The sequence below is a fragment of the Panulirus ornatus genome, chromosome 66, assembly GCF_036320965.1.
Source record: "Panulirus ornatus isolate Po-2019 chromosome 66, ASM3632096v1, whole genome shotgun sequence".
NCBI lineage: Eukaryota > Metazoa > Arthropoda > Malacostraca > Decapoda > Palinuridae > Panulirus > Panulirus ornatus.
Window position 1 is genome coordinate 24,478,359 of NC_092289.1, and position 25,972 is coordinate 24,504,330.

Below are 25,972 nucleotides of genomic sequence, written 5' to 3' on the forward strand. Positions count from 1 at the left end.
TTTAACAACATAAACATCTGTTGAAGTGCATACGTCCAGTGTCTGGGCGAGCAGCCCTCACATTATTATATATACCCGTAGGGCAGGCAGACTCGGCCTGCCACATACCCACACATACATATCCTCACGTGCAGATACCATCGGATTTTTTTTTTTCATTGATTCACGTAAGCAATCACATTAACCCTCACGTGAATCCTCACACCCGTTCTATGCTTACCTTCCACAGTGATTCACTGTCACGCGAGAACACAGTCCTAAAAGTTAACCTCTCTCTCTCTCTCTCTCTCTCTCTCTCTCTCTCTCTCTCTCTCTCTCTCTCTCTCTCTCTCTCTCTCTCTCTCTCTAACCATCACATTTCACAGCAAAAAGAGCCGTCCTTTATTTCCCCACTTTTCATCCACATCTCCCAACTTGTCACACTGTTTTTTCCTCTCTAATGTTTCCACGTTACCGGACTCCAACTGTTATATCCTCACACTTCGTTTTCTTTTCTTAGTTTTTCGTGCGGTAGTTGAAAAACTGAAGAATTTATCATTATTTGAACCATCCAATAAAAGAGGTGAGTCACTTTATTGTTACTCGTATAGTATAACAACTTGGTAGCAACAGTGGTTTCCATTCACACTTAACTCCTCAAATATACATACATACATACATATATGCATACATACATACACAACTTTCATTCATAGTAAATTTCTTAATGTATGTACGTGGCATCACATAGCAGGAGCAGTGAGCACACACCAGCCCGGCCGTTTTATAGGAGACATTGCTTGAATGGAACTAGTTCACTCGGGTTCCCATACTGTGCTCCTCTCTGTAACTTTCACTCACCACTTCCCATCCAAAGCAGTGTACCTATCACGGAAATTGCTGCGCTTCTGTACAGAGAACCTGTATCCTTGTTATAACAACCATTCTGAACTCCCCCTCCTCGGGAAAATAATAATTCCAAGAAACGTCTTTTTATGTCTCTTATTCCCCCAGGTCTACCATCGTTCATGCCTTCCCATCATCAGTCACCTTCCTCTAGCATGGCGCCCATCCATCTCTCCTTCCCCTTCATATGTACGTACCCACCCATCTATCTCATCTGTCTTCCTATTCCACGACGACGCAGTACAGTTCCCCCGACCACCCAGCATCCTACTAGCCATACACACCAAGAGCTTAACTTGTTTACCTTGTTGTGTAAACATTCCAGAGGCTCCCGTTTTTATTCCTTATAACTGAATGAGTACAGAAGAGATGTGAGGTCTTCGTCCTTACATGTGTAAATGTGTTATTTGTGAAAATGCATCATGGTAACATTAACATGTTCCAAACATATGTGCCAGACACGAATGAACATCTTTATAGATAACCAGCAGGGCAAACATTTACAGGCAGACTGCTGTAGTTCATTGGAGTATAATTTCAGGAAGGGTTTACATGGTGCTGGTGGTGGAGTCTGGGGTGGGAGGGTGGAGGAGGCGGAGCAAGCGCTGGGCCCGGGTGCTGGTGGTGGCGGCGGCGGACGGACAGCTTGGCCTGGACGTGGCTGAGGTAGGCTGCTCAGTGTTGTGCTGGCCGTGTTCGAGTAAGGTTCGCCGGCTAGTGTCGGCTAACCACGTGGTTATTTTTATTTGTTTGATATGGGATGGCAAGTGTTGTGATGCTTTCAGTGTTGACTAGAAGTGACCTTCTGCTGGATAAACGTGCCCAGTTATAGCGGTTGACGTTGAAAAGTAATTATAAGGTAAGTTGTACGTGTGCTGAAGACATGTACTTTGTACCAAGTAAACCTTTGTCACTATATGTTATATCATGAAAAATATAGTTAAAAGAACTGCCACCGCAAGATTTCGATATTTACGTACAGCTGCAGGCAGTTTAAGATCGTGTAGAGACAAGCTTCTTTAAAATCAAATAGTTAGTTACCCATGGCCATGAACATTACATTTAACGCTGTTAAAGCTTCACAGTAATGGTTCAAATTGTATCATTATTTTCTTATTAGGAGACAAGACTAAAAACTGTCATAACAAACAAATGTCATTGCTAGCCTTGCTGGAGTCCCCAAGTGTATACTGTTAGGAACCTTGAGTATCTGGGTGTATTGTGTTAGGAATCTTGAGTATCTGGGTGTATGGTGTTAGGAATCTTGAGTATCTGGGTGTATGGTGTTAGGAACCTTGAGTATCTGGGTGTATGGTGTTAGGAAGCTTGAGTATCTGGGTGCATGGTGTTAGGAAGCTTAAGCATCTGGGTGTATGGTGTTAGGAAGCTTGAGTATCTGGGTGTATGGTGTTAGGAACGTTGAGTATCAGGGTGTATGGTGTTAGGAACGTTGAGTATCTGGGTGTATGCTGTTAGGAACATTGAGTATCTAGGTGTACGGTGTTAGGAACATTGAGTATCTAGGTGTACGGTGTTAGGAACATTGAGTATCTAGGTGTACGGTGTTAGGAACATTGAGTATCTAGGTGTACGGTGTTAGGAACATTGAGTATCTAGGTGTACGGTGTTAGGAACATTGAGTATCTAGGTGTACGGTGTTAGGAACCTTGTATGGGTGTCAGTTTCAGGAGAAAGATATAACTACCCGATAGCTTATGATAATGCCTTTTCTAGCCAGTCGAAAGATCATAATATGATACTGAGTGTGTGATATGTTGTAGCAAGGAAATATTTTGAGCAATTTAATTGTGCGTTTGCATATGTATATTGTGGTCGGAACAATCTCTTTATCTGCCGTATTCCCTGCTCCCTCTTTTTCTTCTGATGTCATTGTTTCCCCTGTTTTGTTTCATGATCTCCAGATGATTTTTAGGCTCATCTTTGGATATGTTTACGAAACCAAAACCATAGCCAGTAATGAGTCATATCCTCCAGTTTTATACTACATACATACATCATCCATACATGAATACTTCCGTCCGTCCATCATACATACATACATATTGTAAAGAAAACACAGAGGTTCTGGGACTGTTGTGGTTATCTGGATCAAAACATAAACACTATATCTCTGTCATCCATAAAATTACTTTTCTTTTTTCCATGTAAAGACCTATTGCTCATCGCTTGAGCGCAAGGGCACGACCCTTGGGTATGATTACTTGCTTTTTTATCTGCTGTTAACGGTATGGATCAGGTCAAAGGTCACGCAGGCATATCCAGAGGTCATACCGTCTTGTTTAAGGGTCGGTATGTAGTCATGCTTAGGTTCATCCCTACTGGTTTGTTTCATGTCAGATCTTAGACGTCGTTTGTGTGAACATTCCAAGCAGTTCATTTTCATTCTAAGGTCACATCTGGTTTTAGTGAGTTCAGATGATTTTGTTTCAAAACTAACTAACGGGCGAGGAACATGACACATTATTAGTCGTCCGACTTTTGATTCTTTTAAGGACATTTCCTGACCAGGTTGTTGCCTGTATATGCACAAATAACACGTATTCCATATGACCAAGGAAAGTAGTGGAGACGACTGAGTTGGTAAATAATGATGGTGGAGAGTGAGTGGCAGGAGGCCAGATGATCATGCCACGCTCAGGCCACAACTGTGGTCGGCACGAGACGAAATATTCATAGTGAAGGTGAAGTGTCATCACAGTGCCTCATGTGTGCTGCCTCCCTGATGTGATGCTGGAGTTGTATCAGGAAAAGGACAAAGAGATAGTCATGGATGACAGGAATGAGTGATGGAGACAGGAATAGATCAGAGAGAGAGAGAGAGAGAGAGAGAGAGAGAGAGAGAGAGAGCAAAGAATCTTGGTAATCATAATTGGTGACGCCCTCGTAGTTCGTGGACAAGGGCGGCTGGCTCTTGCGGTCACTGACATTACCTTTCGGAATATCAGTAAAGAGTAAGAAAATATAACTTTTGGCATTTTTGTTGAGCATATTATCTATATGTCATTTTGTCTTGCATCATGTTGGGTCTGAGGTGATGGCAGGTTTGATAACATTGTCTGTCACGTTTGTAATTGGAACTACGAGAATCTCGTGGCTCACCAGTACTTTAGGGACTTGATAATTGAATGCAGTCTGACCAGATGTGTGAGCCGTGCATGTTCTCGTGAGGAGAGTTGGGATAACATGTACGCTGTGGTATGTATTTATGTAGACTTTTACAAACAGACGTAGAAAAGGAGCGTCTGTCTGTTCAGTAAATATTGTAAATTGCAAACAAATGTAGGTCAGGAACGCTTGCATACTGTGTCCTGTTGTTAGCAGACAGCTGTAGGGTTGTGTCAGGAGGCGGTGGTCAGGAGCCCCATGGATGACGCTCAGCGGTGTAATCCCCCGGCTGGATCAAGTAACCAAAGCCGGGCGGGTGGGCTCACACACGGCACCTGTTTTCTGGTCTTTACTGGTGGCAGAGAAGCTCCCTACGTGACGTAAGACCAGTAGCACAAGGACGTATGCAATTTGTACGAGTTGGTAGAGGGAGATTACGTGCCTTATAACCTAGTGATGAAAGGCGTGTGGACCAAGGTAGTGTCAGTATGTAGTGCGCATAGGTTGGCTAACGTTTACATGACACCTCAAGATGAGTTTTAGATTTATAATGATGAAAAGTTAAACGAGTAATAGATGTTTGATTTGATGGGATATAGACCATGTAAAGCTTTCATATATGAAATCTTCAAACTTTATAATTTTCTTTTATTTTCTGTGTTTAAGTGACTAGCGAGTAGGTCAGTTTAGGAGGGAAGGAGGCAAGGCGTATTATGTTGGTTAAGATCAGGCTGTGTCGTGGCTAGATTCAGTAGGTGGTACAGTAATGGTGAATAATATAATGTTCAGAGGAACAACCATTATGAACACGTGATGCGGATGAGTCCGAAAAAAGGGTTGGACCTGACGAAAATTATTCTGGAGAAAAGTTTGTATGTCCCGCTGATGAAATGACCAAACTCAAGAATGTAAAGTCTTTGATGAATTAGAAATTTATATAGAAACACAGACCACACACACCCAAGGTCCCAGCGAGGTGGTCTGGCCTTGACGCTATTTAGAGAGAGAGAGAGAGAGAGAGAGAGAGAGAGAGAGAGAGAGAGAGAGAGAGAGAGAGAGAGAGAGAGAGAGAATGCCATCGTTGGTAGCTTTAGCTTGGCGTTTGTAGGAAAATGTATTTGATTTAGTATCAACGCTCATTTCTTCGTAAGTAGAAGATTATGATTATGATGTACAGGTACAATGTAAACATTCAGATATCTTTAGTGTCTGGTTACAAAGTGGGTTGGTTTGTCATCCATATCCTCCAATCTTCATTTTTATTGATTGATATTTTTGAGTTGGATCATAAAGACATAGAGGCCTGTGGTGATTAATGTTTATAGCTTGATTTACACTGCCAAAGTTCATAGCAGTGACACGAAAACCTGTACCTGAAGTTAGTGGGCGAGAGACTAGACTCATGCTGTTGATTGTATCATTGTTCTGCACACTTAACAGTTGACTTCATTGTCGGTCACTTGAAGGAACCAACTGGACAGTTTTCAGGAAAAGTTTGTGATTTTTATATATTTCCATCTATGATTTGTTTACTGACAAAATGGTGAAGTTGTTGATCGGTGGGTTGTCTTACAGTGCTGAACTGCAGTGCTGAGCAGTGAGTGTAATACTAGTAATGATGATGATGATATAAGCAGTGTTAGGCAATACTTGCAGACCACTGCGTCCTGCCTGTGCTAATGCTCGCCCACCAGTACTGATCTTGTCACCAGGGCCGCCCGCTGCTCCGTTATTCCTGCCTCACGTGACGTTTCCTCGGCAGCTTGAGGCAGCCGCCAGTGTCGCTGTCCTCCCGTCACGGCTCATGGTCGTCCCGCCAGCCCTCGTCCCGTCCCGCCTTCCCCAGTATACCGTCTCCTGCAGTTTGTTCCACGCACTGGGTCACGTATCAGCCGGTGATGGTGGGCCTGGATGTATCTGAGTGTACTCTCTTATCACAACTTATGACGAAATTTTGCCAAAAATGCAGAGCGAGTGTGTGACGCAGGAAAGTATAGTTATGAAGAACGAGTCGTGTTAGTTACGTGTATTCAAGTTTTGTCTACGAGGTGATAAGACAGCACGTCTGTTGACTGAAAGGCAGTAGCCCGCGGGAGGATGACTCTGAAGGATGAAATAGCTACTTGGGCTAAAGGAATGACTTTTGACATCCACTGAGGTGCAGGCTCACTGAGCAGTACCCAAGCAGGTATCGGGAGGTACAGGTATGTTACACATCCCTGACCCGTGACTCTATCATCGACAGCCATTTTAGGATCGTCAGGTTTTCGTAAGGATAACAATGAACAACTTGTAAGACCGCCTCCCTACACGAGACGCCTTTATGTAAGTTGACGTTACTTTACCTAGAAAGGTTTATATTTACAGTTTGTTTATCTCAGCTCACCAGTTACATTGTACAGACCCACATGCAGTGTGAGCGGTAAACCTGAAATCAACTTCCTTGGATGCATCCTCTGTAATTTAAGATAGTTGAAGTTTGTTAAATTTTTAAACATTTTGGTGTTAGTTGAGACGGCATGGGCAACTGCCGCCTTAATCGAAGCCATCTCATTAACGCTATTTATCTATCTATCCATCTATCTATCTGTCTGTCTATAGATAGATAGATAGATATATGGCAATAGGTCACAGTGATGCGCGTGATGTAGTATTTTCTGATATATATATGTATATATATCCCCTTGCCTGTGACAGGTACGTATTTTACGGACCAACTCCCAGGGTTGCATGAATAGCTGGGTTGACTGTGGACCGGCTGCCGCAGCCAGGGTTCGAACCTATGCACTGGACCCCGGGCGGTTTGTAAGTGCGTTACGGTCAGTAACCGCTACACTACGGAAGCGCATAACAGCTGAGCTAAGCAAGTTAAATCTTGGGAAAAGAAATAGAAATTTGCTTCATCTGAGGGACTCAAAGGTGGCACCGTCGTTGTTCCAGGGTCGTACTGTCGTGCTTAAGGGTTTAGCATCTTTTTCAGGAGTCGTGTTGAATGGTCGTACCGTCATATTCCTGCCGTCGCGTTACGCTGCACCACAAATTCTCTCGGGTTTGTGAGCGGTGGGTTGTTGGTGATCATAGAGGAACTTCAGGACGTGGACGCTTACAAATCTGGATAAGGCTTGTTATGTCTTCCCTCGCATGAAGAATAGCGTTATTTATTTGTTATAGTCTACACCGTAACACCTTCGTGACATTCCTTCATTTGATTGAAGGACCTGAAGTACAGCAAGATATAAACCGTCGACCAGGTCAACCAGGGACAATTTTCCTTAATGTAAGATTTGGATGTCTTTCTTGTCCTGCGAGGCGAAAGGATGAAAAAAACCCCAGGTATAATTTGCAGTCAAATTCAGCGGAAAATGATGCATAACTTCGTTGCATAGTAATGGAGAGGACCGTTTTGGTGGTTATGACTGAATTAGTCACTTTCCGTTTAAGGGACTACAGTGATAAGTATGATTCTGTGTATTATGAGTTTAAGGATGTTACGTTATAAACCGGATCTGTGGCACGCATAAGTCAGGAAGCTGGCGATCGGAGGGAAAAGTCTTGTGGTAACTGTGAATTGCAGGCTAGTAAACCCAGGACTTTGGTAGAACTGGTGTAAGAGTGTGAGGGTAGGGGAAGCATGAGGGCCAGGCTTTAGCTCAGATAAAACTTTCGGCCAGATGCTGAGATGGGTCTCCTGATAATGTTGTTTCGCAGCGATGGGTAGCTGTTGTTATGGCCTCATTTACGGGGAAACAAGGTGTTGGAAGGAGGAGTTACAATGGGGCAGGGGGGGAGTGGACCTGCTAGGCAAGTCATAGTAACGTGGAATGTTTGATAGTTTCTCTGCTAGGTGATCAGAGCTGTTAGTTTAAGTTCTGGGCCGGTATGACGGGAATAATGCTTTACCTTTCAGAATGTTGTTTGAAATATGTAGCAAATGCTAATACATTCTATAAGGTCAAGTGTGAGTGGAAGCCTTGGGTATTGAAGATTAACATAATAATGTGTCAGGAGTGGAGATGAGCTACTGTGAAGTGCTGGGGAGAGGAATAGGAAAGAAATACTTAGTATACGTTATGGTACAGAATATGTTTGATATCACTGAGGAAAAATAGGTTTGTTACTGTAAGTGGACAGACGTTCGGCAATATACAGTTATATTAGATGTATTCAAAGCTTACTACACATTATTACAAACTGATGTTGTGCTAGAAAATAAGATTTAGAAAAAAAGTAATGATGGCTATAAAGATGTGATTATCACGAAATCCATGGAAGATGTGTGTCTTAGTTTTCTTACTAACTCTGAGTCACATGGTCAACCGATCTGGTGTATCAGTGTCGGGTGTTCGTTGCTTGTCGTATGTTGTGCGTCGTCTGTATAAAGATATTTGGATTTGGAAAGTACTTATGAATTATGATGCTACTCGGTGTTGGGCTGACTGTATGTAGACGTTTTAGACAAACTCGAATGAGTATTCACTTTGCTTTTGGTTGAAGGATAGAGATCACTGGTTGTATATTTGCACGATGGTACGACCGTAGAGTATGGTGAACTAGCCGTAAAGTTTAACTGTTAAGGATGAGGTCAAAAGCCAAGTCATCGTACTCGAGGGCCACATCGTCGTGCTGAAGGACTGAACAACTCGGAGACTTCGCGAACCTACGAATTGTATGTTCATTACTTTCAGTATAATGCAGAAATTTGTATGTGGGTCCATCCTGATGTTAGGTTTGTAATTTAGTTTGTGTCAGTAATAACTGTTATGTTCATGGGTTCTTGTTTATAATAACCTACGTCGCACGTCAAAAACATACCGATTGAAAGGTAAAATAATGAATGTTAGAAACAGTCGCAGTTTGCATAGATAGTTCAGTTGTAGTCTTGCTGAATATGACAAAAGAAAAGAAAAGAGGGTTTGAAGTTAAACGTCAGTGAATATGTGCATTTTTACATGTTAATTTGTTAACGGGAACAATTATACCAGTGAAAAACTGGCTCGCTGCTGTACCTCGTTAACAACTAGGACGCATTCGACGATGCTTCTCTCTGGCCCTGACAAGATCAGTCAGTGGTGAGGGTATTTTAACCAGGTTTGTTACTTGTACACAGTGGAGAGTGACCACGTGAAAAGTTTTTGTGACCTTTGCTTACAGTCAGATGTTTGATGAATGATGAAATAAACAAATTTGAGATATAAACATTTCTGACATGAAAATTGTAGCGAATCTGGTGATGAAATTTGCCCATTTGGAGTATGACATGGTATGTCAATATATATATTACCAAAACTAACTTAATTACACATTAAGCGTTTAGATTCGGTCGGGTTATAAGATCCAGCATGAACTATGATGTATGATAAGAGAGAAAATACAGGACACTTGCGAATGATTGGAGTGTCATATTGAGGGTGTGAGTGACCCGAGACACCATGGTAGCAAGCAACTCGTGCTGGACCGCCTAGTTTTCTTGGTTCTTGCGTTCATGGTTGGTAGCAGGAGCGACCGTCTTCACTTGGGAAGGTTACTTGGATTGTTTCGGAATTAATAGTTTCATGAACAGTCTTGAGTGAGCTAAATTAGCATTTGTTAGATTCGTGAGATACGCATTTGCTTCTGTTGCAAAACTATGTTATTGGTTTTTGTTCATTATACCGAAATGCTGGTCATGATGCAGGCCTGATGGTGAGGCCAGGGGCAGGAACAGTAGCAGGAGAGTGTTGGTACTTATGGAGTAGCTCGACCATTGCTCCAGCATCGCCTCCTTTAGAAGGTTCTCTTACCATACCAACATTACCAAAATTGATCTCTACCATTATCATGGAGTGCCACCCATCCTCGCCAGTGTGGCCTTACTGGGGACTTTTCTGATCATCATCATGACTATCCTGAGGCGTCATCACGTGATCATCATTAACAGGTCGCGTTACTAGGCGGTGTTGCCATCACCACCATCCAGTGTGTTGTCATCATCACAGTGTTACCGATCTTGCCAGTGGAACTACATGTTGTTACGTTAGTACGCGGATCTGCTTATGTTGATTTTCCTTTGTTATATCTGAAAGATTTTGTTTCTCTTCTCCCTCACATCAACATCCAGAGGATAATCACTTACCTAAGTTTTTCTTAGTTCATCAGTGTTACCTTACATGCTCATTGGTGCTGTGCAGGGTCGTGTCTGGGGAAGAATGGCGAGGATTGTATGCTCTCTCAATACTACGTATGAAGTAGAACATTACGTGTACGTTTTGAACTGAATCTTGTTAATTATTCTGTCCTGGTAACAGGGAGCAGATAGAACCATTTATGATACTGAATGTATGCTTCAGTTTTTGACTCGGATTCGTTGTAAAGCGACCGACATTACTACCATCCCTGGGAGGGTACTGTACGTTAGGACTACGTACCGTCCTTGCCAGGTACGGTAGGTCAGGGCTAAGTACCGTCACTCGTAGGTACAGTAGGGCTGCGTGTTCTTCCCTCCGTATCATCATGACTGCTGCAAACATTTGCTGTAAGGATCATATGGTACATGCTGGACATATGACTGTCTTACCTCGAGCGAATGATGATTCTCGAAGATTTTTTGATTCGCCTCCAAATGGCCGACCATTTTTGCCCTTTATTTAGTCACATCGGATATTATGAAGTAGCTAGTACACTTGTCCTTGCTGGAGAACTTGAAGAAGTGTGTGTGTGTGTAGGTTACGCTCACAGATTATTCTTTTATGATTATGTGTAATGTTCACACGGCTGTGGTGCAGTGAGCTCTACAAGGTTTATTTTGTATAACTCTACAGCAAACCTTCCGATTACATAGTGTTTGAAATACACTGGGTGATCTTTCTTATGCCTATTCATATTGACGAACTGTAACACAGAGTCATCGCTGCTAACGTTATCCCGCTGCATGAAAAACGTTGAGTGAGTGACAGGAAGACACTTGAATGGTTAAATGGTTGTAAAAAGAGAAAAGTGCTGGGACAGGTAATTACTGGACTGATGGGTAGTTAAGTAGTCTAGGATTGGCCGGCCGATAGACAACCCAGTTTGGCTGCAGTTGATGCGATATCTTGGTAGGCGAAGTTTTATGGGGCTGGTGAGTCCTGGAGGTGGATGATGACCCTGGCTGATAATGATGGCTCATCAGCGATGGATGGCGGGTGTTACGGCCTCATCATAAATGGGGGGGGGGAGAGAGAGAGAGAGAGAGAGAGAGAGAGAGAGAGAGAGAGAGAGAGCTGCGAGGAGCAAGAACTACTACAGTGTAGTAAGATTCTAACAACAGTCAGGCACAATGATGGAAAGGTTTAGCTTTTACCATCTCAGTTGAGCTGCAGGGAAATGTCGAACTTTTCCCGTTAAGTTACATGGTTGACGTACGTCTACTCTTGGTCCTGGCGGCTGTTATGACGGTAAGATAAACACAGTGATATCAGGGGACACATATACAGTGTCACTTGAAGCCTGTATCCTGTAAGAGTTCTCGGTACAACATTTTCACATCCTCTGTAATTGTATATATCTCAAGCTTTCCAGTAGCTGCAAAATTGCACAAATGTTTATACTTTGTTGTGAACACGAAGTTATGACGCGTGGGTTTGACCTTTGTCCTGGTACCATTGTGGTCAAGAAGTTGATTTTGTAACCTGGCTGTTCTCTGAAAGGGACGCCAGATGACTAGCTTGACACCAGTTGACATTCTCAACTACGTTGATAACTGTTGTAACTGAACAGGTCATAAGAACTGTCGTCTTTATCCTGGGATTGGCAAGAGCACACGATGTTGCACTGCGCCACCAACCAAACATAAACCAAACAAATTGACTCAGAATATCTCACGTTGAAATGAATTTTTCATTTGTTTCGTCTGATAGATTGATTTTGTTGATCCTTGGATGAAATACTTAAGCCCAGCTTCCCGGGAATAAATCTATTTTTTTGCATACAGTCACCACACTGGGATTTATTCTGTGTATAATTGAAATACCGTAACTAAATGGCCACACACACACACACACACATATATATATGAATAATTGGAAATATTTTTTTTCGATGATGATGGATAGAACACGAGGCGAGGTTTGGTGTGTCAGTGTGTCCCGGATGGTGTGGTTGATGTATCCGCTGGCCAGCCAGCACGGTCTACCGTCAGTTTGAGAGATGTGGGTGTAGTTTATTACTGCTTAATGAACCTCACCTTCTACTGACATGGCAAAATAAGTTTTAGTTGAGAATTACACCTCGTATGTGCTGAGACCTGTGTGTGTGTGTGTGTGTGTGTGTGTGTGTGTGTGTGTGTGTGTGTGAACTAGATGAATATCTTTTTCTTTTCTTTTTCATGAATAAATCTTTTGCGTGGTCTGTTACTCTTAAGATTCTAGAATTTTAGTGATATTTTAGAGAGTATCAACACGCCTCATCGGTGTTGTGGTGGCATTTTATAAAGAAATATTTTCATGAGGTTTCTTCTCATTTTTTAACATAATTAACTCGTGGTAGGTTAGAATATCTTGTGAGATTTGGATTTTCTTAGTGACGGTAAACGTGTTAGCAGAAGGAGGTTACCATGTAGATGAGTAGCTATTGTTGTTAAGTTGTGATACCAGACAACTACTGGCTCTACTCTATCTGTTGTTTGGTGGTCCGTGATATACCTGGTAGGGGCTGCCACCTTCATGCCCAGCCGTTGATCTTGTGTTGTCTCCGCTCTACACTGGCAGCGTCTCAGCCGTAGTAAGGTTCTCAAGTTCTTCCCTGACCTTTGATCCTGAAGGAGGCTTGATGACGAACGGCGGGGGTTCCTGCTACCCCAGCACACATCCCGTACACCTCCCCATCTCGTTCCTCTGTCTGACGAGTTGGTGGAGTTTTCTTCACCAAGGTCTTGTTTACAGAACCAGGATTGGTGGCACCTTATGAGCTGACGATCAGTTTCGTCGATCATTTTTTTATTTTCCTTTCCAGTTCTTTTCCTTCTTCCTTTCCTGTACGGATGGTCTTGTGGTATTTAGGCAGACGATGGTCCCCCATATAGTATACGGTTCAGTGCCGGCTCATTGGTTATTCCCTGCGTCACCAGTGAGTTAGGTCAGCCCTGCTGTGGAAATGTCTGTTGGGAGTAGGTGTGTTTGATAGAGAGATTCCGGAAGCCCTTGCTTTCGAGTGACACCATTATTTCTTCATATCTCCTCCCTGACATTCTACCATCCTTCCTAATACCTTCTTGACCCACTCTGGTCCAGGCCTCCTCCCAAGGAGCTTCCCCTCCACCACCTCATCCCCTTGATGACTTCCTCTCCGCACCTGCCCTTCAGTGTCTCAACTCCACACTGATCCAGTAAGTCCCACTTGCATGTTGTCCCCTTCTCATGTCCCTTGTGGTGCCGCTTTGACAGTTTTAAGTCCTCCCTCTCCATGTACTCCAAGAATCCCTCCTTCATTATTCCTCCTCCTGCTCTCTCTCTCTCTCTCTCTCTCTCTCTCTCTCTCTCTCTCTCTCTCTCTCTCTCTCTCTCTCTCTCTCTCTCTCTCTCATGCACTGGAATCTCGTCCCCAGCACAAAGCCCGGAATTTCTTCCTTGGACACCTACGGGAATCCTCTCACCGTCACTTGCGGTGATCGGGTGCCAGAGCATTACTGCAGCGTTCCTCAGCACTCCCTCCACCCTTGCCTTCTTTCCTCCCAGCTCACCCCTGCCCCCGACACTACCGCACATTACCTCCTCAGATGACATTCTCAGTCCGATGTGTCCATCAGCTCCTCAGGCAGGGACATGGCCCCTCACAACCACTCTCTACCACACTCATTTCTTGTATTTATTACTTTCGATATTTTTCATTAGTTCCTTCTTAATCATCTTTCCTCACTCAACGTCCCATTTATATTTTCTAAGTTTTCATTTGTTCAGAATATACGATTTTTTTGTTTATGTGTGATAACAAGTTGATGAATATCTTGGTATGAGCCAAGGTACGTGGCCCTCGCCAAGATTGGTCTGTACTTCATCCGTCCATGGCTTATATCATGCCTCCCCTCCCCTCCCCTCCCCGTCTCCAGAACTGTGGCTTCCACCGTCGCTCCCCAGGACTGTCACTCCCCTCAGAGCAGTGTTCCCACCTCGGGACTGGTTACAAAGGAATACAAACAGCACGGATTGATGAATGCTTTCGAGATTGTTTGTGTTATTGGAAGAAATGGAAACATAGAGATCAGTTAGGCCAAAGTAGAAACGAAGACATGTTCCTAGATCCCTAAAACTTTATATATAATTAAGGAAACACAAATGGTATCAGGTGATGGCCATGTGAGCGTGTATGATTGTACAGCTGGGCCAAAATATCAGCAAAGACAGCAGTGTATGAGATGACACGTGAGCCATTCAAAGTTTCACCACCGTAACTGATAAGACTCCCGACTTGATTCGTCCTCCATGACAGAAGTTTGACATGGGAGGTCAACCTTCACCTCCACAGGCCTCGAAGACTTCCCAAAGGATTGCCTAAGTCGTCGTGGACGTTCTGTTCCTCACATGTTATCAGTCACCACTCTCATAACTTACCTGGGACCTATCTTATCTAAAGCCTATTTGTACTTCTGAGCATTTCCCAACCTTGTTTCAGTGCAATTGTTTTTATCCTCGTATTACTTGTAGTTAACACGATGACACTGCTGTTCCTCGTTAATACAGTGTGTGCTCATGGCCGTAGTGAAGACGGAGGACAGGAATGTTGGATGTACCGTTAACTGAGGCGGGGGATCGTGTCAGGCAGCCGGACCTACCACCTTTCTCCCTGTCTAGGTCATCATCTGTCTTCTGCTGGTGAGTGGGTGGCCACCCTGTCCCTTGTATGGGTATGTACGCGGCAACCCTGACCCCTATGTGAGTATAAGGCATAACCCATGATGAAAAGCTTGGCCTCGGTAACAGTGAGCAGTGAAGGGTAACAGTGTGGAACACTCAGTCTCCACATGTGTGGTTACAACGACATAACGGGAGACACAGGCGCGTCTTTCCCTGAAAGCCTTGACCTGACCACCTGCTGACCCCCTGCTGACTCCCAAGGCGTCACTTAGTTTTTCTTGTTCCTTTTTTTTTTCCAACTGTTATTCCCTCGGTGAGCCCCATCTTGCCGTCCTATTCTTCGGCTTAAACAAGATGTTGTTGCTGTGGCCCATCCCACCCTCCACGAGTAGCTTGCTAAGTTCATTTTAGCTTTATGTATTCACGTCAGACCTTCAGTGCACGGAGACTAGTATTATATTAGTTAGGTTCATATTTAGTGTCTGGTTATGCAAGTAATCGAATGCAATTTTTTTCGCAATGTACAGGACAAAAGTTTGCAGGATAATCATTTTACCCTTTCTCATCATTACTCACGCCTCACATTCTTACTTCACAGTCATACAGTCATAGCGTCATGCTACAGATATCAGAGTTTTCTTGATTAATGTTACTCATGCTGTGGACTTCGATGCCACACAGCTCGGAGGCTTATGAGCCAATACCACGGACATCCCCGAGGCTCATCACAGCCACACAGACACACACAACCCAGAAGGACATCCGAGTGAAACACCACAGAACAGAAGCTGGTCATAGCCACAGTATCACACGGAAGGTCGATACATCACCATCTCACCAGACTTTGAGGTGCATCGCTATACGCCAGCTGATCTCTTACGTCATGAGGTCATTATCGTAATGTAACATCCCCTTTCGTCTAGTTTTTGTCCTCAGCAGCGCTAGTTCCAGAGCTGTTGTTGCAGTGTGTTACTGTTGCAGTTGTGATATTGTTGTGTTTATGTTGAGAATCGCAAATTTATGTTCACCCCGATGAACTTCTTGTAATCTCAACGATAGAGGAGCGATTGGATATTCTTCAGTATTGCGAAATTTGGACGCACACGTAGCGGACGAGCTAATGATGCTGCCACGGAGAGTGGCACTCTCACAGACGCAAAGTACTTTCGGTTTTACCCACATCAGGTTGGAGCTGACTTTCCTGGACTGTTTCACACACTGTCACATCTGTTTCAGCATTTGTGCTATCCTTCCTTAGCTCTTGCCCTCACACCAACTTTACTCCCACGTTCAGTTTTCTCTTATTCTTGAAATACATGAGACGTTCCGGGTACTGCCCTTTTTGACTGAGATTGACTATAACTGATACAACGCAATACAAACAACAAACCAGGAATGAATTACATCTTGAAGTGACGTAGGTAATATGTCTGTACCAGGACGGACAATATCACTTTGGATGATAAGAACGGAAGCTGCCTCGATGGTGAAGAATTGTCATGGACGAGAATTGCTCGCATGGACGGACGATCATGCCATGAGCCGCAGACACAACCGTGGACGAGCACTGCCGGTAATTACGTGATAGTTGGTGCTATCAAGAACAAGCTACCGCTATGGTTGTTCATTCGTACGAGAAATTCTTATTTCTGCTACGGACGTACAATAATGTACACATATAATGTGCTTCCCCAGTCGATACTCTGACACCAGAGACGTACATTATGGTCACGGACGGATGGCGCCGCCACGCACATACACGTCCCTTGTAACCTTCCCAACCACACAAAGATGAACACCGGAGTACTGCTGGACCTGTACTGTTATGTGAACCTTAGTTTCGTCTCATATGTCTTAGAAACATCTGCTGTTACTGCTGTTGGTGTTACATCTGTTTCTATTGCTGTAACAGTTTCTGTTACTGCATGTATAACATATTCTTCTCTCGCTGTACCTTAGCTGTGTGTGTGTGTCTGTCTGTCTCAGTCTGTCTGTCCGTCAGTCTGCAGACCGCCTTAAGTCTTTTTACCACATTGGAACTCGTGTTTTATGTGCGTGTCTTGGCCCAGGGGAGACGTGAGTGGTTGTCCGGGAGGACCAGCTGACACTCAGGCTGACGCCCACAATGCTACCATAGTGCCATGATGGTCCATAGCAACACTTGCTGACTGTGTTACCAGAGTGACATCTGTGTCGAGAGCTTTATGATGGCTACACACCGGCCCACACTGACACCATGAAGGAAACTTACAATGGACAGATAACAGGATGGAGCACTTTCTTGCGAATGATCTGACAGGAAAAAATTCTCAAAGTCTACTGTCAATTTAGAGAGAGAGAGAGAGAGAGAGAGAGAGAGAGAGAGAGAGAGAGAGAGAGAGAGAGAGAGAGAGAGAGAGAGCCTTTCTATGATGTTTCATTCCAGGATAATGAGAGTGTCTGGTCCCACGATTTCGTTAGTGACGCTGGTTTTGCTGGTGGTGTAGCAGCTCTGCTCACTCGCCGCCACGGTCGTCGGTCGGTCGGCAAGGCTGGCGGCCACACGCAATTAAGATTCCTGGCCAGCCATGTTTCCCCTGTGTTGCCACTCTGTGGTGGTCCTGCCCATGTGTCGCCGTACATCATCGTCCGCGTTCCTCACATCGCTGGCATTTTCATGGGTAACTGCCCACACGAGCTTGTCACTACTACCATCGTCACCACCACTGAAACTGGCTAACCATCATATCCAGTCATCATTTGTACCACCACCGCCATCACCCGCTCTCCACTTCATTCATCACCAACTTATGTAATCAGCATAACCACATCTTCCATGTCGTCTGATACCACCATCGCTGTCTACAGCACGTCCTCTGTCACCTGGACGACCACAGCCACACCACCACAGTAATGTTACTGTCACCGCGACCACCAACGCCTACATTGGCTCTACCTGCATGGCCTCCATTATCATGAGTAGCGCACCATCATCAGTGTCATCTCTAACATTACCAGTGGACGTTATCAGCTACTGCCCTGACCATCATCAACACCAGTGTTATGGTAGCCAGTAGTGTTCGCATATGTCATTATGGCCTCAGTATTGTCCGGATGATTATCCCTAGTGTGGGTGGTATTGGAACTACCTGATTATGGGTTGACTGATGTTCACATATAACTGAAACTCTTGTGACGGATGTCTGGTAGTCATGCTCATGATACCTGAAGGAGCATTTGTCTTCGCTGCTCACTGGGTAGAGTCTGACCAGCTGGTATGTGAGGTACAGGTTAGGGAGAATGAGTGACTCAGACGCAGACCCAGCGATGAGTGAGTTCAGGTGTAGTGTACACAAAATATAAGAACTGATCTAACTGAGGAGGTGCCAGCAGCACAGGTGGCACAACATATGATGCCAGTGATGGTGTGAACCTGGCCCACCTGGTGGTCAGAAAAGAGCGCATGTTGGCCAGGTTAGTTGTGACTCCCCGCTTCTATAGTTGTCTATCTCACACTGAGCTCTGACCATCACTATATTGACCTTTCTCACCTCTCCCTCCCTCTCCCTGCTAAGCTTCTCTCTCTCTCTCTCTCTCTCTCTCTCTCTCTCTCTCTCTCTCTCTCTCTCTCTCTCTCTCTCTCTCTCTCTCTCTCTCAGGATTGATGATAGCAGCACAGTCACTCATCACTGCAGTGACTGTCATGTTTCCCTACTTGCCTGGTGGCAACATGTAGTTGTCGGTAGTGGTAGGTGGGAGGGTGGGTATTGCCACAAGCCAGGTGAGTGCTGGACAATCCCTGACTTGCCATAAAGGCCACACTGACACTTGCCGCACTCCACATCGTGGTAATAACTTCCAATAGCACGTCGGCTTTATTACCCGACCACAGTTTTACAAATACTCGCGCATTTCCAGCTTTTGTGACCAGATGGACCGGCTTTGTGTGCCCTTAAAACTTGTGGATATATCAGTATGTTGTTATATATCAGTTGTTGATTAATCAGTGTGTCTGTATTTATCAGTGTGTCCGTATATATCAGTGTGTCCGTATATATCAGTGTGTACGTACTGATCAGTGTGTACCTACTGAATATTATCTATCTTTGATCACCTCCGGATCCCTTCCTAAGAAACGGTTCCAGTGTTACGTAGAAGTTTTTCCAGGGGTTCTTGTAGGCAAGGCTGCGCTGTCATTCCGTAGCTGGGACATGATGGACTCCTTTGAAGGGAAAAATTCTCTGACGATACAACACTGTTACGTCAGCTGACGATGATACAGCCTCGCTGTTGATGACTTTTCAGCTTACTCTTGACTGTGTACCAGTCATAGTACTGTGGTAGTACACGTTGATGACTGACGTACTGGTGCTGGGGCCTACCTGCTCCACCCACAACACTTGCTTCCATGGTGTGCCACGTCTGGAGCCTCCACCATTGTATCTGAGGTTGCAGAGCATCACCAACTGAGCATTTACAAAAATTCATTCATTCAAGTTTTATGAGCATATGTTTACTATGACTAGACGTGACTTTAGTTCGTATGACCACGTCATATATATGTATATATTGAGGGTTGGACATGTGGTCAACCCAGTTCACTGACTCGCTTGGTGGGGGAGGCAACCCACCAAAATACCTACCTCACTTGCCCTTACCTTCCTAAACTCCTGCCTTGAAGTTCTCTTCCTCATTACCCCCCCACACAACATGCACCCACCCACACTTTTCATTACTGTAGTTTCAACATGTTGAAATCTTAAGGGAAACAAAAATTTTAGAATATTTTGCTTGAAATTTAAGTTTATAGAATATTTTGTTTGAAATAAAAGTTTATAGAGTATTTTGTTTGCACCATTTTCTTTTAAATAAGGTATTTGCAAATAACTATGTGAATGGAGGGCTGGTTGACGAGGTTGTCAGGTTGATAAATGAGAGAAACGACTCGTTATGTTTGACCTTAATCCAGTTGAAGACGATGCACTCTAGATGTAAGACATCAAATATCACAACACGAGGATGTCAGGACTGTCAAAAGAAAAAAATAATCCCTTGAGCACTATGGTACGACCCTTAGATATGGTAGCGTGACCCTTGACCTGGCCCTTGAGGGTCTTATCGTCGTGATGAAAAGGTTCAGGTCGTGCACACTTCAGTCACAGTTTTACACTGGCTTGATAACCTACGCAGAATACCGCCCACCAGCGTCGCTATCCTCGCACGGATAAAAGGTTTAAAAGCTTGTGTATCCAGTCGGCTCAGCTTCGCTCCACACAACATGTCGTACATATCAGTACTTTCTTCTGTGGTCTTTTTATTGGATATTTACTTCTCTGTCAGTGTGAGCGATGGTCTGTGTGAGGTACTTTCATCATTGTCCTGAACACTGGCGGTAAATTTCTAATGCCGTAAGTTTCTGGCTGCTAAGCTTGGCACAGATGTACTGGTACTGATGGTATGCAAGTGTCGTCTTCTTATGAGGATCACACTGGCAGACAGCGAGAGGAAGTAACACTGGGAAGATGCTTGAAAAGTCGAAGGATTTTGCTTTTAGTAATGTTTGCAAATTGAGGTGTTTGAGAGAGAGGAGAGAGAGAGAGAGAGAGAGAGAGAGAGAGAGAGAGAGAGAGAGAGAGAGAGAGAGAGAGGATGTTGCCTCGTGTGAGCCATGTGTGTTACTTTGATGCCTCGCCATATAAAGGGCAGGTCTCAGTAAGTTCACGAGCGGTGATAGCAAGACAGTTCGAGGGAATGGAGGTGCATCTCATTGTTGTACAGACTTGGTAAGGTCGTGGATTTCCTTGGCGAGATTGTAGGAGCTCTGTGAGGCTCGTGACACCGGAACTCCGGGTGAAGGAAACGCATCAGAATGGGATCTGGGCGGCCAGGTCTCAGACCGAGAATGCGAGCTGGAGGACGACCTGAGAGAGTAGCTTGTGCTGTTGGAATCCTGATGCCCCGCCCCTGTTATGTGGGATCTCCAAAGATCGGAGCATGAACCACTGTGGTCCTGCCACCAGAACTCGGTGCTGGGGTCAAGGTCTACAGGAGGAGCGTGCACCTTTGGGGTCCTTAAGATAAGATAAAGTAAGAGATGTCTTTATTGTCAAATTGTATATATGATGCAAAATTAAATTCTTTATGGCTACAAGCTCAATTCAAGGTTAGAATAATGTAAATATGATAAAATAGACCTGATACCCAAGCTAAAGGAAGACTTAGGCGGAGGACCCAACACCCTGAGAACTAGAACCATACGTCTGACTTTTTCATTGATTCGTAATTGTTTTTCCTCAAACCCTCACAGGGAGAGATTTTGGGTCGATATATGGATCTGGGTGAGTGTTAGCGGGAGCTGTGAGTTGGTGGGGGAGGGAACGTGGCGAGAGAGGAAGGGGAGGGAGAACGAACGTATTGTTCTCGTTGTAAGATCCATACAACAGTAAGGCTCCTTATTTTTATCTATTATATGGTGTGCCACTCGTGGCTGGAGAGAGAAAGTGTTATATAAGTACGCATTCTTAAATGAAATTGTTTGATGCAATTAACTTTTGTTTTGTTCTCTTCATTGTATGTATGAAAGGAAATGTAGCTGGCCGTCTATGCATCTTGTTTCCTGTTTTATATATTGTATCATGCTGGTTTTTGTATGTACTGTATGAGAGGATGTGTATGTATTGTATAAGAGGCAGACCTAGCTTTTGTATGTATTGCATGAGAGGAGGGGTAGCTGGGTGTTGTATGTTTTGTATAAGAGGTGTAGTTCCTGTTGTACGTACATATTGTATAAGGAGAGGAATAACTAGATGTATGTTTTGGATGAGAGGTGTAATTGGTCTTAATGCCTCCATGGCATCTTGAGTCAGTAACATGGTGAAGTGGGTAGTTTCCTTATTTCTGCTTCACTATCTTCTTCCTGCCTCACCTCACTAGTCTGGGTCCCGGCTTTCTCCGCCTCTCTCACCCACCCAACCACCCGTCCTTCAGTGCCTCCCCTTCGTCGTTCCCTCTGTTCGCCCACTTCATTTTCCTGCCCTCAGTCTCTTGCTGTTCTGTTCGCCTCTCTTTGTCTTCCCCGAACCTTCTTTGTCCTCTCGCACCCTACTGTGCCTCCCCCTCTCCATTTTTTCTTTTTTTCATATCCCGATCTTGTGGTTGATCCTCTTCCCTTACTCTCTCTCGTAGACTGTCCTGGTGTGTCCTTTGTCAGTGTGTCTCTCGCACTGCACCCGACTTCTTGTGTCCTTGTCACCTTTACTATGACCGACCAAATAGGGCTTCCATCTGTGACTCTTTTCGTGACTTCTGATGGTGTTACTCCTGACAACACAACCCTTTTAGTATGTGTTCGAGTGTGACCCTCCAAGTAGTCCCTCTTCCTGTGCCACTTCGACCTTCTTAGTGTCATAATTCTAGTATTTCCTCCTAGTGTGGCCCAGATCAGAGCCGTTCTGTGTGACGTTTCAGTTCATATTTTGCAAGTGGACCCTCCTGACACTGCCGTGAGATGACCCTCATGGTATGCATTTCAGGTGTGACCCATCAAATGTTACTCAGCGAATGCGACCACCGTAGGTCCTAGAAAGACCCTGTTAGTGTAGCCAACCCTCACGATGGTTCCAGTGTGACTCTCCATTGAGGCAAATTAGAAAGCACTGGCCCATCAGCAGCAGCAGCGGCACCACTGCTCTCCAGCGTCGCGAGGGAATCTGGGAAGACACATATGTGAGCCTAGTAGCTTTGGGAGTAGGAAGGGGGGGGGAAGCTGGGCATAGAAAGACAGGATAGGAGTAAGAACAGGGTGGATAAGTAGAAAGAATGGAGAGAGAGAGAGAGAGAGAGAGAGAGAGAGAGAGAGAGAGAGAGAGAGAGAGAGAGAGAGAGAAATAAGGATGTGATATATATCATTGTTTGTGATTTACTTTGTCTGAAATGACCTCTGTTGTAGTGCACTGGGAAGAAGATTTACACTAGTTGAGCCTCACTTCTGGACCATATGTTCTTACGACCGTCTACAAAGCATCTCTATCAACTCTATCATATGCCTTCTCCAGATCCATCAATTCCACATATTCCTCACGTACATTCGTTAAAGCAAATACCTGATCCACACATACTCGACCACATCTGACACCACACTGCTCTTCCGCAATCTGACACTCTGTGCATGCCTTCACCCTCTCAATCAATACCCACCCATACAGTTTACCAGGTATACTCAACAAACTTATTCCTGTGTAGTTTGAACACTCACTTTTATCCCCTGTTGTCTTGATTTATTCCTCGTTCTCCAAGTCTTCTAGCAGTTGCTACACTCTTCCTTTCCCCTCCTGTCCTCACATTCTGTTCCTCCTTTTCCTCATCCCTTTCCACCTCCCTTTCTCCCCTGTCCTTTCCTCTTCCTATTCCTCTCCCATTTTCTGAGACAGTTGCCATCGTCGAGTGTCCTCACATTTTACTCCTGATAAGAGAAAGTCTGTTGATGACCATGTTACATGCAGCTGCCGCAGGTTCCGCACACACTTGGTCAAAAATATTTTCTTCTTTTATAAATGATGATTTAACCAGGTCGAGTAGACCAGTTGTGTGAAGCAGCTCAGGGGAATTTTTGGTGAAGATATAAGACTTAATACACACACGCACACACTTTCTCTCTCTTTATATATATATATATATATATATATATATATATATATATATATATATATATATATATATATATATATAACAAAATATTTGACATAGTTACACTGGTACTTGTGATTATAAATGTAATTGTGAAATACATTCACGTATGTTAAATTGTCGGTGAGATTTTAGTGCAAGAGATATCCACCATTGTGACATGAAGTGTCTCATGGAAATGCTGGCAACACTAGATTCTTGAGAAATGTTATCGTTAGCAGGGCAATGTAACCCACCTGACATCATCTATCTCTGACCACCGCTACTACAAGAGGAGTGTGCGAGGCTTAGTATGGTGTTACTGGTGAGTGTGTGGCGTAGCGTGGTGTTACCGGTGTGTGACGTAGCGTGGTGTTGCTGGTGAGTGTGTGACGTAGCGTGGTGTTACTGGTGAGTGTGTGACGTAGCGTGGTGTTACTGGTGAGTGTGTGACGTAGCGTGGTGTTACTGGTGAGTGTGTGACGTAGCGTGGTGTTACTGGTGAGTGTGTGACGTAGCGTGGTGTTACTGGTGAGTGTGTGACGTAGCGTGGTGTTACTAGTGAGTGTGTGGTTTCACTGTTGGGGAACCACTGCCCCTGGCTGGTCTGTGGTTCCCACGTCTAGCGCAATACATGTGTTGTCATTCTTCTGTGTGTGTTTGCTCCGGGGTAGAGCGTGTCCTGGTGGAAGCATGGCCGGGTATGGTGGAGCAAGCATGGCCGGGTATGGTGGAGCAAGCACTGACACTTCTTTCAAGCAGATGTTTTATTTCTTTTTAAAAATCAATCAAGTATTGATTCCTCTTGCAGGTACATATTTGCTTTTGCTTTCCCAAGAGTTTTTCTTACAAGCAGAGGAAGATTTGCATCTTTGCAATAGATTTTTCATCTTGCAAGTAATGACAGATGTTTGTGTCTCTCTTGGCGCAATCTTGGCTCATGTTTCGCTGGCCAGAGTGGACGTGGTTGGTTCCTCACCGTCGTGAGTACCACCAGGTGAGCGTTGCTACCCCAGGTACGAGGGTACCTCCATCCTACCACCTCGTAAGTAATCCTCATGGAGGAATGTTGTCAAGAAGCGGTAGTGGCGCGTTGTTGTTGGGCGCCGAGGAGGAAGCATAGGGGCGTGGTGATGGCCGTGTGGCGGGGGTACCGCTGACCTGATCACGTGATGGCTTGTCCGAGAGTCATGGACTTGTTGCTGGCTGGACGACGGGTCTCCAGAAGACTGACTCGTGTACGTCGTCGTCGTCGTCATCAGATGACAACATGACAGTCGCAGATTCAGCTGGTTAGCTTGTGTTTGGCTCAGGTCATCTAAGTGGCAGCTAACTACATTATGTCTCATCATCAGATTAGTTTCTGCTTGCACGTCGTCTGAGGATTGTATGTTGGTCTCATAGTGGTCTCATAGTATATGATTAGCTACAAGGTGTGTTTAACTGAGTAACGTGTGGTACAGTGTTTATCCTAACGTGTGCATCAGGTCTTTGGTCTGTAGTGAGAGGCTCTTGGCTGTGGTTATTTACTATGATGGATCGAAGATTACGTGAGCGCCGTGCGGTCAACTGTGAGGGTTGGAACATGCCGTGTCGACCATCATGCAAGGTGTGCTTGCCTGGGTGTACGAGTGTGTGTGTTGGACGTTAGTTATGTGAGTTACGTGTGTCAGATGTGATGTCACTTCCTTGTGAACACTTACTCCGTGGAGAAGACGACTTTTCGTGAGCATCTCTTTGGTCTTCTATTTCCTGTTAATGTAATTCTCTCTCTCTCTCTCTCTCTCTCTCTCTCTCTCTCTCTCTCTCTCTCTCTCTCTCTCTCTCTCTCTCTCTCTCTCTTCTCTCTCGGGAACATATCAGGAACAGGATGAATTTACTTTTCTAGAACCAGACCCACGAGACCGTCACATAGCCTTGTGAGCACTGTTTGTGTGGTACGAGGAGACAGTTTACACCAGTGTTGTGTGTGTGTGTGAGGGGGGGGGGCTTTTATTCCACGTGCATGTGTTTGTGTGTGTGTGTGTGTGTGTGTGTGTCCGTATATTAAGGGTTGCTAATGCTTGTGTTGAGATCGTGAGAGATGGTGAGGACGCTGCCAGTCAGTACATGTGCGCCGCCGGCCTGGAAGTGCGTGTCTGGGCGTATACTTGGCTGTACTGTAACTGTACATCACATGAGAATGTGTGTGATTACTGTTCGCGTGTTTCAGGGAGAGTTTTACACAGGTGTTGCCCCATCTCTTAACCGTGTGTGTGTGTGTGTGTGTGTGTGTGTGTGTGATGGATGAAATTAACCATAGTGTTATCAGTCTCTCTTCATCGCGAAGGTTGGACCCCGTACCTTCTGCCGGTCATAGCAACAGTGATCTGTCCCTTTGTAAAGGCTTCATATACTTATAAAGCTCGTAGACATTTCTTTCCACGTTTATTTATTTCTTAAAGTTTTTCTTCCAATTCCCAGTCTGTTAGAGGACGTCTGTCTGTGATTGCAACCTATGTCTTGCGAATATT

At 44.6% G+C, this 25,972-nt stretch overlaps 1 protein-coding gene across 6 annotated transcripts in view; it reads left to right on the forward strand.

The window, feature by feature from the left end:
* Positions 1–1,546: 1,546 nt before the first annotated feature.
* Positions 1,547–25,972, forward strand: part of LOC139746697 (guanine nucleotide exchange factor DBS-like) — a 542,611-nt gene continuing 518,185 nt past the window's right edge. For all 6 annotated transcript variants that reach the window (XM_071658145.1, XM_071658146.1, XM_071658147.1 and 3 more), the window contains exon 1: positions 1,547–1,744. The gene's annotated coding sequence lies outside the window, so the exon portion shown is untranslated. The remainder of the gene's footprint in view (positions 1,745–25,972) is intronic.